Here is a 15222-nt window from a genome sequence, read left to right on the forward strand (position 1 = left end):
GGCCAAGCCGGGCCTCGCTCAATAAACACTAATACGGGGGTGACGAATGTAATTTTCACCTAAACCGCTTTTCCATCGTTCTGGAATAAAGGCTTTGCCTCTTGGAAATAAAGTTCTTTCTCTGTCCTTTCTTCCTTGTAATAATTGTGGGTCTCTCTGCGGTGGTGAGAGATGACCTGCTGGCCGAGGCAGGTAATAACAGGTATTCTCGCTGAGCTCAGTGCCTCTCCAGAAAATTGGCTCGTTGTTTTGAGCGCTGAGCCCCGACGCCCGCATGCCTCGCCTCCTGTGTCTGTGAGTCCGTCCGTCCTCGCGAGCCTCACCTCCTGCCTCCGAGGAAGAGCCTGGGCAGGGGAGCCGTGGGAACGCGGCGGGAACGTGAGTCTGGGGCGCAGGGTCCAAGGTGGAGCCTTCCCTCCCCGGGCAGGAGGGGTCTCTAACCCTGAGGCATTTACTCTGGAACACTCCCCTTCTTTATTATGGAGCACGCGGCCCTTAGATGCTGCTCAGAGCACCAGTGCCTGAGCCAGGCGGCAGGGAAGGGGCAGGCGGGGGGCCCGGCCCTCTGTCCCCCCGGTCCCCCTCTGTCCACTACAGGCCGGGCAGTGGGCAGCACAGAGACCACCGTGCAGACAGCATCTCAGCAACACAGGCCCCTGCGAACGCAACAGCCTCCGAAAAGGGCGCGAGGACCCTCTCCAACGCAACCCAAACGGATGGAGGGCGGGCCATGACAGAGGCGTTTGCCAGCCACGCCCCGCGGAGAAGAGAAAGGCCTGGGTCTCCTTTGCCTCTGGGGCGGAGGTCCAGCGAGAGGGCGGGGGGAGAGGTGAGTCCTATAACTGCCCAGCCACCGCAGGCCCAGAGGAAAAGTGTCTCATATTCAGAAAATGCCACTTCTGGTGTTTATATCCCATTTTTGTCTCTGATCACACACGCACAAAAGGATGCCCCCGAAGGGTCACAGAGTTCAGTGAAAATCCTACAAGCTTTTCCAGAACAAATAACAGACACTGACCCCCGGCCCTCTCTTTGCATAAGAATTAACATGGGCAGCCCAGCCTCTCCAGTGGCAACTGGGACTTCGTAAAAGCCAGCTTCTGATTTAAAAGGCTGATTTCTTTTCTTCCTTAAGAAGCCAGAAGAAGAGGGGTGACTTGGAGCTCATCTGCATTACAGATCAGGCCTCTCGGAGAAAACCACCCATCCATAATTCATTACGCGTTCCCTGCAGGCCTGGAGGCTGCAGCATCCTAGCAACGGAGTCCTGGCAACGCGGCGCAGCCAATCCGGGCCGGGCTCCCCGCCCGCGGGAGAAGGGGACGGTGACAGGACGTGGGCCTGCGACTGGCACACGTCTGCATCGGCTTTTTATGAACTATTACTCGGGAGGGAGCAGCACGGGCTCGGGCTCGGGCAGGAGAATTGGAGCTGCATAAAGTATCAGCGAAAATCCGGGCGAGACCTGGGTTTTCCGGAGAGCCGCGGCAGCTGCCACGCTAGCTGGTGGACGCGAAAGCCCGCGTCGCTAAATGTAAGACAACGCCATCTCTCGCTAGCAAAAGCAGTTTTCACGAAAATAATGTGACTTGCGACAAAGGCTCCCGACTGCCGATCCGAGAGAGAGCTCTGTTGGCACGCGGGGGGGCTACTGTGGGAAAATAGCTTAGTTTGACCCTCCGTCTTTATCTCCAAATCACAGTCTGGTTTCAGAACACTGCTGAGAAGTGCTCGTGGCCCCTTAACTGTTTGATACCCACCCCCAAGCCAGAACCACTCAATTCCGACCCCTCGTCTGGGCTGGGCCTGCACCAACGCACGGGCGTGGTACTACCTGCTCCCCGGGCCAGGAGAAACGCAGGTAGGGAGCCCCCGCTAAAGCCAGAAGGCGGGAGTCTCGCCGTGGAGGTAATGGGCTGGTTTTGTCTTTTAGGACGACGCCCTCGCCGCAGCAGGACTGTCTGGTGTCTAGCCGCCTCTCAGTGGGGTACCAGCTAAGCTCACACCGTGCAGTCCTCACTGGTTCTCTGGAAAGCAGGAAGGGTTCTGTTTCAGCGTCAGCTCCGGACCCGGCAGCAGAACCTGGCTGTCGAGTCTTGCAGCTCCGAGCTTCCGAATCACACGCACAGACGCCTTTTCTTCCTTCCCCTCGAAGGCATTACAAGGATGTGTTGTCTACGTGGCGGAGCATTCAGTGTGCCCGTCCCACGTGAAGACACACAAAGAAGCCGACCCAGCAGCCTCATGCCATAAACAGCACTTTTCCAAGGGGCCCGTCTGACGCCCTGCAGACGGGCATGCTGGCCGTGGAATAGGCTCAGGGGAAACCTTCTGCGTTTATCTTCTACCTGAACGAAGAGCTCATTGATCTGCACCGGATCTGGGGACAGCCCAGAGCCCCTCACCGGCAGACCTCTGTGTCCCGCAGGCCTGCACGCGTAGCTCAGGTGCTGGGAGCGACGAAAAAATCTCTTGCGGATGCTGCAAGCCATATGTGGGGACCCCTTGCCCCACGTTGAACTCTAGTGAATTGAATGAATTAGCAAGAGCCTGGGCAAGCTGCCAGGAACGACGAGGAACCTGCAAGGTGCTCAGAGTCCCCGTCCCCCTAGAAGCCCCTCTGGAAGGTGGGAGGGTCTCTCCTTTGAAACTGTCCTGAGTAGATCTCATGAGAGGTGATCCCCTCCCTCAATTCATGCCGATGGGTCTTCGAATATTACTGCAAAAATTATTCATCTCTGAAGAGTAAGTGGTATTTTTTTCTTTGTTGAAATGGGTGGTTTCCCATCAAGTCAAATGAAAACGTCGCCTTCAGTAATGATTTAGCTTCAAAGCCACACTGACGTTTCTGCAGAGTTCAAGTGGGCTCCACAAAGCTCATCGCGCTTTAAAGAGAAAAGCACACGAACACACTCAGAGACGTTCACTGCAGTGGAAACGCAAGAGGCTGCAGGGGACATCGGTATACGGGGCATGCAGCTATCTTTTCTGCCCTGCAATTAGTCACAAAGGAAGGAAGACTGTGTACAGTAGATCTGACCTTTTATTAACGTAACCCCAGGACCCTCTGGTCCGCGTGGCTGGAGGAGACACCGGCTTCCAAGGATGCTCTCACCGCACCTGCTTCCTGCAGGCATCCTCTGGGGAAAAGCACGCTTTTAAAGAGCCACTAGGAGCACAAAGTTCAAGTTAGTCCATTTGTTTTCCTCTCATATTGGTAAAAACTTATAGTAGGAATCCCGAGATACCTGTTATTTTAAATAACATTACACACTTCTCATTTATCGCAATGTGTTCCCTAAAAGAGAAACAAAGACCCGAAAACTGGGCAGCAACATAATCCTCAGCAGCCCGCTGTCATCACGAGATCATACAGTGAGCGGAGCAGCCTCCTGAGATCACACAGCGAGCGGAGAGTTCGGACGCGTGTAGTCCGTGACGAAACGTGGTGAAGGCGACCATTCAAAGACAGGCCACAGCTCCCCGGAAAGGGTGAGCCTTACACTGGAAACTGCTCGCAGCCAAAGTCCCCACTGCCCCCTTCCACCCGGTGATGGCAAACGGGAAACAGATTCTGCTGGGCCTCTGCTACCCAGTTCGTGTTTCTCATCCACAGTCTGCAGGCGTGGCAACCACAGCATGGCCCGCGGCCCTTCCCAGCTCAGCCGCGCCCGGTGACCTCCATCCCAAGGGGACTCTGTGGCCCACGTGCATCACCTCCGTCGGCTTTTAGTGGCTGTGACATGTGTCCAGACAAGCCTGGACCCTCCTGCCCCCAGAGAGAACCAGGCAAGGACTTCTGTGTCGCCAGCTCTGTGCCCGCGTCTGCTCTCAGGCACGCGAGCGCGTGCACACACACACGCACACACACGCCACGTACAGGCACACACACGCATGCACACACACACGCATGCACACACATCTAGTGCCTCGAGGTGATCACGTCCACGGCCTCGTGGGCCAGAGAGGGGGCCAGCAGGGCGTGTAGCTCCCATCTTGGAAGTACGTTTCTGGGAGAACTGGCCACGTTCAGAGCTGTTTCCATGTTGAGCTTTAACAAGAGCGAAGCACAAATGAACTTATATGCAAAACAGGAACCGTCACAGATGGAAAACGAACTTACGGTTACCAAAGGGGAAGCGGGCAGGGGTACATCTGGCGTTTGGAATTAACAGATACACACTCCTATATATAAAATAGATCATCAACAAGCTTCTACTGTGTAACACAAGGAACTATACTCCATATTTAGTAATAACCTATAAGGGCAAAGAATCTGAAAAAGTATATATATGTATATCTATAATTGAATCACTGTGCTGTACACCTGAAACCAACACATTGTAAATCAACTATACTTCAATATAAAAATTTACAAATAAAAAAAACAAGAACCAAGCACCCTGTAACACCTCCAAAGGATGGAAGGCTCTATAGCTATTTCAATGATGTCTTGAAAAGTGTTGATGATGTGAAAAATGACCAGGACACATACTATTAAGTGGGAAGGAAGGACTCAAAACTGAGTCTATGTGAGGATTTCACTTTTGTTTCTAATGAAAGCTGTACGCACTCAAACTCCGCGAACTAGTCAGAGAACAGGAAGGAAATATTCGAAAGCTCTTACGACACTGACCTCTCAGTGATGGGTGATTAGAGACTCTTGCAGCCTTCCTCCAACTTTCCTGTGCTTTCCAGCTTCTCCTGAACGAGCACTTGTGTGATGGGGGGGGGGGGGTGCCATTAACCAAGGGCTGGGTGTGAGGAAACTTGGTCAGAAAGTCCCAGAGATTATGGCCTGGTAGGGGGGTGGCGACAGCAGCTTCTGGCGGATGCTGGGACTTTCAGAAGGACTGGGAACCAACGGGGCGGGGGCTGTGGCAGAAGGAGGAAAGTGGGACACCGGGGGCCTTGGATCTCGGTCATCAAGCGCCCCACGGCCTTACCACCCCTCAGATTCTGCTAAGGAAAAGCAGCCTTGGAGTAATATCCCCGTCGGAGAAAGAGGCTGGTGGTGGCCCCCCGTCAGCGCCTCCCCCAGAAGGAGCGGAAAAGGGTGTCAGACAACACCGTCCCCCACCCGAGAGGAGAAGTGACCCTCGCTGACCCTACGCACGGGCGGCAATGTGACCGGTGACGCAGAGGCTGATTTCTTCCTTCAAAGGCACAAAGGGGGATGCGCCGCCCAGGACAGCCCTGGGTCTTGTCCTCTGTCTCCTCCCGCTTCCCTCAGAGCTGACCCCGGGGGCGCAGGAGGAAGACTTCCTGCATCAGGACCGGAGGCCCCAGGAGCCTTTCCTCCCAAGACAGGCGGATGCTGGGATCCTAGACCCCACTTCCCACAGCCGCCCGGGACAGTGCCGTGTAAAGGGCCTCCCAGCATTCTGGGTGAGCCTGGCTGGGCCAGGGAAGCTGAGAACATGACCCCTAGCCCTTGGCTCGGCAGGGGTTAGGGCTCAAGAGAGGTCAGGAGGGACTTCCCTGGTGGCGCAGTGGTTAAGAATCCACCTGCCAGTGCAGGGGACACGGGTTCGAGCCCTGGTCCGGGAGGATCCCACATGCCATGGAGCAACTAAGCCCGTGAGCCACAACTGCTGAGCCTGTGCTCTAGAGCCCGCGAGCCACAGCTACTGAGCCCGCGCGCCTAGAGCCCGTGCTCCACAGCAAGAGAAGCCTCCACGATGAGAAGCCCGCGCACCGCAACGAACAGTAGCCCCTGCTCGCCGCAACTAGAGAAAGCCCGGACGCAGCAACAAAGACCCGACGCAGCCAAAACTAAAAATAAATAAATTTATTAAAAAAAAGAGAGAGAGAGGGGTCAAGGAAGACGGCGCCCAGGCCCCTGGTCTGCACCGCAGGGGCCGCCCACTGCCCCGCCGGACACCCCCGTCCCTCGCCCTCACGAACAAGCTCACGCCGGGCAGAACCGCCAAGCCCACGTGAAGCAAGGATGAGTCTCAAAGTCTCTGACCTAGAAATCAGAACGAAGAGTGGGGAGAATTTAAATAAAAAATCAAGGATGAGGCAGGGAATCAGGGGCGCCTGCGGGAGAGGCGTAATCAAGATGGAGCCGCAAATCGTGATGGTTTTGATTAAAGAAAAAACTGCCAAGGAAGCCTCGGTAGCACCCGTGCTTCCTCCTCCTTAAGGGACACGGTCGTCCTCCGGCGGCTCAGAGCTCTGAGCAGGGCAGGCAGAGGCGCGGGTGACGAGGGCGGAGGCCGGGGCAGCTGTGGGCCCGCCCCAGCTGGGTGCAGACCGTCCGGCATGTCCCCCCCGATGTCACCCGACGTCACAGGGGCGGTGGCAGGTCACCCGCCATCTCCAGTTTCCTCGTCCAGAAAACGGAGGCAGTGAAAGTGCGCCTGCAGAGGTCACGTGTGCAAGAGGTTTACAGACAGCAAGGGCTGAGTGACCACGAGGCATTAGTAGCGGCACTAAAAGCGTGACAAACGGGCATCTGGCAGACACGGAATTTCAGTTTGGGAGAAGTCTCAAAAAGTTGGGAGAGTGAATGGAGTGCTGACCACCCTGGAATTTGCAGAGGAGGGTGGGGAGCTCGTTCATTCATTAATTAAATATTTCACTGGACATGAGGTGAAATGTAGCACCTCCAACGGTCAAAGTTCTAATATTTCAGTCTAAATTCACTCTGGAAGTCTTTGCAAGGTGACAGAGCTAATCTGCAAATGGAAACTCAAAGCCAAAAAGCTGGCTTGAAGATTCTAGGACCTGCACACTTCATGTCGACCCCCCAGCAAAATTCTAGACACTTCACAGACTGGGAGACTTATTTTATGAATATGTCTCATTTTATGAAGTCAGTATTACCCTGATACCAAAACCAGACAAAGATATCACGAGAAAACTACAAATCAATCTCTTCTGAATATGGACAACAAAATCCTCAACAAAATACTAGAAACCACGTCCAGCAGCATAGAAAAAGAATCGTATCCCATGAGCACGTGCAGTTTATCCCAGGAACATCCCATGAGCACGTGGAGTTTATCCCAGGAACACAGGATTGGTGTAACATCCAAAAATCAATTAATGTAACACATCAGAAGAACAGAATTAAAAACAAATCACATGATCATCTTATTTACTGAAAAAGCATTTGACAAAAACCAACACCCTTTCATGTTAAAAATACTCAAAAAAACAAAAAACAACTAGGAATGCAAGGGAACTTCCTCCACTTGATAAAGGGCATCTAGAAAAAACCCACAGCTGATATCACACGTGGTGAAAGGCTGCAGGCTCCCCTCCTAAGATCAGGACGAGACATGGGAGTCTGCTCTCACCGCCACTACTGAATGTCCTGCTGGAGGGTCAGGACAGGGCACTATGACAAGAAAAGAAATAAGAGGCATCCAAACTGGAAAGGAAGAAATAAAACTCTATTTGCAAATGACATAATCTTGAACATAGAAAACCCTAAGGAATCACTCAAAAAGTATTACAACTAATGAATGAGCTCACCAAGGTTGTAGGATACAAGATCCATATGCAAAAATCAGTTGTATTTCTGCACAACTGCAATGAGCAATCTGAAAATGAAATTAAGAAAACGATTCCATTTCAAGGGCGCATCCGTTCCCAGGGCGCTGGGTGCCCCCTTGGTGGCATCCACAGTTCATGAGCAAAGAGGGGTGCAGAGGCTTCTTCCCAGCCACCTGACCCACCAAGCCCAGCCTCGGGTCCTGTAGTCAGCCCCTCTCTGCCCCCCTCACTCTCTCCCCACCACCTCCGTCTTCCTCTCTCTCTCTCTCTCTCTCTCTCTCTCTCTCTCTCTCATTACACTTTCCAAAGTGGCAGAAGGAGAGTGCAGGGCTGCCCCCAGGCAGCTGACGAAGGCCGCACGTGGGTCCCTCAGGAATCCGGCTGCGGCCGCGGGCCTGGCCCCCCGCCCCTCCGCCCCCCTCTCCCCGACCCCTCCGGCACCCACGCTGCTCCAGGCCCCCCGCTTCCCTACTGAAGTGACTGCCCAGGACAGACGACGGGCCGCCCACCCCCAGGTGATGCCCGGCGCCCGGCAGGAGTCCCGTCTCCACCAAGTGACACTTGGGAACGTGTGCAGCACCCACTGGCAGTGACTGAACACGGGGACATAGCGGTTGTGACGGAATAACGCCCCCAGGGACATCTACCACTGAGCGCTGGAGCCTGCGGACCCCAGGCCAAGGGCCTCTGCTCTGCGGGCGGGAGGGGCCGCGGACACTCCCCTGGAAGGCCGACGGCCTCCTCGGGCTGGGGTTGGTGGGGGGCAGGAGTAGAGGCTGGGAGGTCGAGGCCAGCTTGCCGGGGGCCATGGGGAAGCGCTAGGAGGAACCGGGTGGCCTCTGGGGACAAAGTGGGGCCCCTGTCCTGGGGCTGTGGGACGGGGCCAGCCACAGCCTCGCGTCCTCCTGGAGACCTAGACTCCACGCGCCCGGGGGCCCAGCTGAGCCCCGACCCCTCACCCCTGGCCTGCGAGGGGCACACGTGTGGGTGTGAGCACGAGCTTCACGCAGCGAAGGGCGGGGGCAGGTGTCAGGAAGGCAGTCCCACGGGAGCTGGGCAGGGTGGCCGGGTGCTGGCTGTGCGGGCGTGAAAAGTCACCATAACACCCTTGCCGAGGGTGCTTCTGGAGTGGGTATCGCTCCTCCATGAAAAGGGCTTTAAACCCCTGGGCCAGGTCCCACTCCAAGGCCAGCCAGCAGCCACCTGGTTTCCCAGCTGCCGTGAGCCTGGGGCACCCGGGGCGCTGGACGCTGGCCACGGCACCCCACCTGTCCCCCCCCACCAGGGTCTGGAGGCCTGGCCAGCGTCCAGCCCTGCAGTCACTTCCCCCGGGGGGCCCTGCCGGGGGCTCTTCTCACCTGTCTTTGGCCCGGACCGTTTGTGAAGGTAAATGAGGACTCAGGAAGGTTGGGACGAGTGAAGCTGAGCTGGTCTCCAGACAGGATGCTGTGACGGGGGCTCCCCGGTGGGCAGCGCTGCTCCAGACCCTGCAGAAGGGAGAAGATTCAGAGTCACCAGGAGTGAGAGCACGTGTGTGTGTGTGTGCGCGCACACGCGTGTGGCTGAACTTTTGAGCCACGACTGTGACACATCAGGTGAACATCTGACACCTGTTGGTGTTCACCAGAATGTGCTCTCCTGCACAAGTGGCCCTCGTGGCGGATGGCGGACACGGGACACAAGGCACTTGTGGGCTCCTACTTCAGGGACCGTCTTGCAGAAGCCAGTGTCATGGCTGATCAGGTCGGGTCAGATCTCTGCTTCCCCGTCATGGGTCCCCCCACCGAGCGCCCACGGCATCAACAGCTCATCCGGACGTGACTCCCTGGCCACTTCCCAGACACGATCCGGCGCACCCTCCCCGGCCACTTCCCGGACGCGATCCTGCTGCACCCTCCCCTCCACGCACCAGGCTCCCCTGATGAGCTCCTGGCTGTTCCCAGGACCAAACACTCTCAGCAAAGCACAGAGACCCCCCCATGCCATCCCACAGCATTTTTCCTGGTGCATCACCGGGTAAACATCCCCTCCCAAGGTGGCGGCCTTGAGGGCAGCACGTCTGCATGTGTGACATGCGTGACTGCGTGTGCGCGCACGAGACACGCGGACACGGGCTGGGACCGGCAGGGGCTGCGGGCGCCTCTTGTCCAGGCAGCTGCGCAGCGAGAGACGCCGCGGGAAACCCAGGGCTTCCTGCTGCTCCATCTCAGAGATAAGCCTCCGGAAGTATCCAGCAGTGACCGCGCCGGGACCACGGCTCCCTATGGCAACGGCGTGTTTTCTGCCGTGCGCTTCCCCCACCTGCTCGCTTCACGCAGCCAAAGGCCAGTGTCGGGTTGACCCCCGAGGAGCGTGAGAACTTCGTACATGAAAGTGGACTGAGGGCTTCCCTGGTAGCGCAGTGGTTAAGAATCTGCCTGCCGATGCAGGGGATACGGGTTCGAGCCCTGGTCAGGGAAGATCGCACATGCCGGGGAGCAACTAAGCCCGTGCGCCACAACTACTGAGCCTGCGCTCTAGAGATCACGTGCCACAACTACTGAAGCCCGCGCGCCTAGAGCCCGTGCTCCACAACAAGAGAAGCCACCGCAGTGAGAAGCCCACGCACCGCAACGAAGAGTAGCCCCTTCTCGCTGCAACTAGGGAAAGCCCACGCGCAGCAACGAAGACCCAACGCAGCCCAAAATAAATAAATAAATATATAATTTTAAAAAAGGAAGAAAGTGGACTGATTTCAGCTGCGGCCGTCGGCTCGGACCAACCAGACGGATTTGATCACAGACATGATTGCACACCAGGGCTTTACGGTCTCCACGTAGAAGTCTGCACGCTGTCCCTCGGGGACAGAAGTTCTCCCTCTGACCGTGAGGTGGGTTTCTTGGCTTCAGCCTCGTCTGTCTGCACTTTTGTGAAAAGCCTCGGGGCCCCTGCCGCCCCCAGACCGTGTGCACCACCCAGCAAACATTCACGTCCTGGCTCCCGGCTTCAAGAGCAGCTTTCACAGATGCTGGCTGTTCATACCTCCTTACCAGCTCCTTCCACGCTGAAAAAAGAAGCGTTTTCAACAAAAACAACCAGAAAAAAAAGAGAAAAATCAGGAGTGCTCCCCGACAGACTTACTTGTCACAGCTTGTTCGCTGTGAGTAACATCAACGCATCGAAACAGAAACTGTTTCTGTGTCATCAGAACCACATTTAGAAAGGAGACAAGATTCTCAGTTTGGGGGAATTTCTGAAGTTGTTGGTACCCGTGGTCCTCATTAGTCACCACAGATGGCATGTGACAAAGGCGAGGCAGCCGGTGTACAGGCAGCGTCCCTCCTGCTGGACGCCCCAGGTCACCTCCCAGCAGCCTGATCATTTATTTCAAAGAAGATTCCTGTATTTTTTAACTTCAGCTGTCAATATTTTCTACGTTATCTATCATTCTGAGCGCTTTGTAAATGACTTTTAAAATGCAAAGAACAACCGGCAGGTGCCCCCCCACGCACACACACCCCTAACTACGCCACGTTTTGATTGAATACGTCCTCGAGTCTCTGGTGATGTCTTAGACATCAAACCCCATGACTTCCTGTGGCAGCTATAATACATCACTATTCGCATCAGATCTAAAACTCCTGGATTGTTAATCCGCGTCCCTAAAAGTGGTAATAAAAACTATATATTTCAGAGCAATGACCATTTCATTCCAGGGATCTTATTTTATGAAATACTTGCTTGCCAAAGACCACAATTTACTTTTTACAGTTTCATTTAACGATTTGACATTTGAAACATTCCCTAATTAATTCCAACTCTTTCTAAACTGGCTGTGATAAATATAAACGGTGCTGAGGAGATCATAATGTCAGTTCCGGCAAATCCACAGCACAGCCCAAGGTTAGACCCACACGCGAGGAAACTCACTTCCACAGAGTCATCAGCACCGGGTCGGTCCTGTTATTCTGACCTGACAACGGACACTGCATTAAAAATACGTAAGCGGTAGAGATTGTATATAAAAAGTAGAATTCCAGAAACGTGCAGGCAGCCTCTTACTCTGAAATGAAATTGGTCGTCTGGCTCTAATGAAAGGCAGATCTAATAATATTTATATTCTCCCAAGAAGCTTGCACTTACAGCGAAGTATTTGTCAATGCAGCTAAAAAGGAAAAGGAAGTAGATTTACGGGCACATAAAAGGGGTGGAGAGATGAATTTTTCTAGACCGTGCCTGTATTTCCTAGTTCCTAAATCTGGGCGACAGGGCAGTGTGACTGTCACAGCCGCCCTCTCAACGTCTGATTGGAGCCTCAGCTGGGGTGTGGTGTCGGTAAAGTCTCCCAGCCCCCGACTGACGCAAGGTTTTTACAACTACACGGAAGGACACTTGAAACCCCACGTTTACTGTCATACGCTGTCCTTCCAACGCAAACCATAACCCCTTTACACCTAAGACTGAAGTTCACGAAGGAGTCACAGAAATCAACTGACTTTTGCATCAGAATGGAAGCCAGTCCATTAGGAGGATGTCGTTTCCTAGACTGGCTGGTGACCCCGGAGGTTTTCTTAGGTCCGAGGTTGGATCAGGGGGGTCGTTTGGAGGAAGAGGCTGCAGCAGGCATGTCAGAGCACAGCACGTATTTCAAGTTCGCCCCTGTGCGTTTTAAATGGGAACCGACGGGGAGGGGCGATGACTTCTCGTGGGTGTTATTAGGATTGGGGCAGCTCGGGTTTGGCCGCTGTCTTCTTCCCCTTTGTTTTATTTCTTCCGTCAGCTTGGTTTTCACCTCGGTTTCAGTAACAGTCTGGTAGGGAGTAGAGGACGGGGGACACTAGATGTCACCCTCTTTGACGTCACAAAGTGTCACATCACACTTAGGGGACAGGAAGACTTCCACTAGTTATTAGAAAGTTAAACCACACCTCGGAGAAATGACTCATTGTAGAAGTCAGGATTAATGAAACAGCTGCATGTTCGCACCAAGAGCTTCAAAAACAATTCTCCACCATCAAAAAAAATCTACAAACAATAAATGCTGCAGAGGGCGTGGAGAAAAGGGAACCCTCCTGCAGTGTTGGTGGGAATGTAAATTGATACAGCCACTGTGGAGAACAGTATGGAGGTTCCTTAAAAAACTAACAATAGAACTACCATACGACCCAGCAATCCCACTACGGGGCATATACCCAGAGAAAACCATAATTCAAAAAGACACATGCACCCCAATGTGCATTGCAGCACTATTTACAATAGCCAGGACATGGAAGCAACCTAAGTGTCCATCGACAGATGAATGGATAAAGAAGATGTGGTACATATATACAATGGAATATTACTCAGCTATAAAAAGGAACAAAAGTGGGTCATTTGTAGAGGCATGGATGGACCTAGAGACAGTCATACAGAGTGAAGTAAGTCAGAAAGAGAAAAACAAATATCGTATATGAACACATATATGTGGAATCTGAAAAAATTGGATAAACGATCTTATTCACAAAGCAGAAAGAGACACAGACAAAGAGAACAAACGTATGGATACCAAGTGGGAAGGGGGGGTGGGATGAACTGGGAGATTGGGATTGACATATATACACTATGTATGTATATATTATGTACAAAATAGATAACTAATGAGAACCTACTGTATAGCACAGGGAACTCTACTCAGTGCTCTGTGGTGACCTAAATGGGAAGAAAATCCAAAAAAGAGGGGACATATGTATACGTATAGCTGATTCATTTTGCTGTACAGCAGAAACTAACAATATTGTAAAGCAACTATACTCCAATAAAATTTTTTTTTTAATTACCAGACGGGTTTTTTTCAAGGGCAGAGATGCAATGCCTCCCATTTGCTCCCAGGCAGCCGGGATGGCGGGGCTCTGGTGCAAGTTTGGGCAGGCTTGACGTTTCCTCCCCATCACCTACTAGTGGGGGACCAGTGCAGGCTTCAGCAGGTCATGAGATTATTTTAGCCAGAAGGTGCTAGAAATATTAACAACAGATTTTATTTTTCTCTATTATCCCAGGAAACTACAAATTACCATTTGTCAGATGTTATTTGAGTGAAAGATGTAGAAATGTTCTTGGTGTGTGAGTGTAGGAAAAAAATGTGGAGCTATTGGTAGAGCCTAATTTTATCTTTTAAAGTTGTGTTCTTGTGAATCCTTTGACGTGTTATTTATAACATGATGAGACTAGATGGTAAATGTTGAACAAGAAAAGCTTCCAGCTCTCCAGTAAAGCTGTTTTATTCCACCGAGGAGAGAGGAAACCACTCTGGTCCCCTCCCCCTCCAACTCACTTTAGCCTTGATTATTTTCAACATTATTAAAGGTTAAGGACGACCGATTTACTCTACCATGTGTGCCTGTGTGCACGTGTGTGCAGGTATGCGTGTGTGTGTGTGCAGGCGCGTGCAGGTGCATGTGGGAGGGGGCAGAGGTGGGGCTCCTGCCCACAGTCCTGTTTTCCTTTATGGAGTCGCCCTCCTGTGGCCACAGAAAATATTGCGCCATACAAGGCCATCTTGCCACGCGGACCTTTCTCCTTGAAGACCCTGGATAAGGAAAAATTCCCTCCAAACTGCACAGACACACGGGAATCTTCAGAAAATATTTGATGCGGGTTTTTTAAGTTGAGATGCTGAAGTGCTACATCACAGAAACCGCATCCTAAGCTGAATCTCCCAGAGCAGTGCCCACAGGCGATGGATGGATGGATGGATGGACTGATGTACGGATGGGGCCAGGGTGCGACCCAGGCTGTGGCGGTCATGCCCCCAGCTCCCGCCCAGCTCCTCCCAGCATGTCTGAGCCTCAGGCATCCTCCCTGTCTTAGAGGACGCCAACCCCTGCACTGGGGCCACCCTAGCCCGCCAGACCAGGTCCTTAGCTAGATACACGGCGTCTGCAAAGACCCGATTTCCTCACAGTTTCCAGGCTAGGACGTGGACCCCCTTGCCGGGACGTGGGGTCTCCAGGAGTTGGGCGGCGGGGCCGGGCAGTCAGCTGTGGCCATGGGCCACAGGATGCTCGTGGCCTGACTGGTCCTGTGCCCGGGCTGCTCTGCCCGGCGGTCGTCCTCAGTGCTGCCCCACATCCCCGTTCTCCCTCTGGACTCCTCTCCTGTGCACGCGTCCTCCAGGCCTGCTCGGGGCCGCTCGAGGGTGGACGAGACGGTGGGGAGAGGGCACCTCTCACAGCGTCCAGGGATGACGGCCGAGGAGAGGGGGCTGGGGGCAGGAACCGCACCTGGAGCCAGGGGTGAGCTGCCAGGTGACAGGTGGCAACTTCAAGGCTGCCAGGAGACACAGATGGCGCCAGTCCTGAAGCGGTGGCCACTTCCTGCAAGAGCGAGCGGGCACCTGGGAAGTCACCCTGTCCCCCCCCACCCATCCCCAGACCTGGTTCCTGCTGCTTCCGTGGTCCAAGGTCAGGCCTGAGCTCAAAGGACCTGCTCTGACGTTGGGAGGGGCTTTCATGGGGCGAGCCTCCCTGCCCACCATGGGCGGACGTGGTCCTCAGGGCAGGTCCATCGCTGGCCCATCGGCAGGGCGCCTGGGCCTAGGCAGGCGGCAGAAGCCAGCCCGGCACCCTCTCCTCCGGACGGCCGTGTTCAGGCCAGGCCTGCTCTGCTGGACTCAGCGCCCAGCCCAGACTCTGTTGTCCTGGAAGCTGCCCCGACCTGGCTCCTCCAGCCCACTGCTCCCCACCCTACTCGGCCCAGACC

This window comes from Aethalodelphis obliquidens, unplaced genomic scaffold (assembly GCF_003676395.1).
Source record: "Aethalodelphis obliquidens isolate GAN/ISIS:26980383/991018 unplaced genomic scaffold, ASM367639v1 scaffold5, whole genome shotgun sequence".
Classification (NCBI taxonomy): domain Eukaryota; kingdom Metazoa; phylum Chordata; class Mammalia; order Artiodactyla; family Delphinidae; genus Aethalodelphis; species Aethalodelphis obliquidens.